General features: G+C 48.0%; 1 protein-coding gene across 1 annotated transcript in view; it reads right to left on the reverse strand.

The window, feature by feature from the left end:
• Positions 1-1,187, reverse strand: part of LOC104286566 (carbonic anhydrase 9-like) — a gene marked incomplete at its 5' end in the record, with an annotated part of 4,572 nt that overhangs the window by 2,643 nt on the left and 742 nt on the right.

The raw sequence follows: 1,187 nt of genomic DNA on the forward strand, positions 1-1,187 counted from the left end.
AGAAGGATTTGGGGGTCCTGGTAGATAGTAAATTGTCCATAAGCCAGCAGTGTGCCCTTGTCGCCAAGAAGGCCAATGGAATCCTGGGCTGCATAGGGAAGAGTGTGACCAGTAGGTCGAGGGAGGTCATTCTCCCCCTCTACTCGGCACTGGTGAGGCCACAACTGGAATACTGTGTCCAGTTTTGCGTTCCCCAGTTCAAGAGGGACAGGGAACTGCTGGAGCGAGTCCAGCGTAGGGCCACCAAGATGATTGAGGGATTGGAGCATCTCCCTTATGAGGAAAGGCTGAGAGAGCTGGGACTCTTTAGCCTGGAGAAGAGAAGGCTGAGGGGAGACCTTATTATTGCTTACAAATATCTAAAGGGTGGGTTGAAGGAGGATGGAGCCAGACTCTTCTCGGTGGTTCCCAGTGACAGGACGAGGGGCAATGGGTGCAAGTTGGAACATAGGAAGTTCTGTTCCAACACATGGAAAAACTTCTTTACAGTTAGGGTGACAGAGCACTGGCACAGGCTGCCCAGGGAGGTTGTGGAGTCTCCTTCTCTGGAGATTTTCAAAACCCGCCTGGATGCAGTCCTGAGTCATGTGCTCTAGGCAATCCTGCTTTAGCAGGGGAGTTGGACTAGATGATCTCTAGAGGTCCCTTCCAACTCTGAAAATTCTGTGATTCTGTGATTCTGTTGCAGCACTTGGCAAGCTGGGACCATTCAAACAAAGGGGCCTCTGAGTATCTGACCAGCACTGGAGCTGGTGACACAGAAGCATTAAATCTTCTGAAAGCATTTAGAGCTAAAACTTTGTCTCTTTGTGTACAGTAAATAAATACTTGGTTTTGCCTTTTACTTTAATGTGGTTTAGCCAGGTATCTTGGACTCATACAGCAGTGTGGCAGATCTAAAAGTTGAGTTACCTGGACATGCAGCAAAAATATCAGGCGCATCCCTGGACCCTGAGAAAGGCTGTCCTATCCTTCTAAGCACCTTTTCCTCATTTTTAAAAATCAACTATTTTCCTACCTCCTCCTCTGTAGGTGAAGTGTGTTTTAGTCACATCACGGAGCAAGGGCACAGATTTGAGATTAACAACATAACAGGGCTGTGATAAGTCATTTGTCTTCTGTGATATTCCCTGCCACTGGGCTCAGTGATACAAAACTCAAATACCAGAAGAGGGAGACTGCCCCCC

Source organism: Charadrius vociferus, unplaced genomic scaffold (genome assembly GCF_000708025.1).
Source record: "Charadrius vociferus isolate BGI_N301 unplaced genomic scaffold, ASM70802v2 scaffold990, whole genome shotgun sequence".
NCBI lineage: Eukaryota > Metazoa > Chordata > Aves > Charadriiformes > Charadriidae > Charadrius > Charadrius vociferus.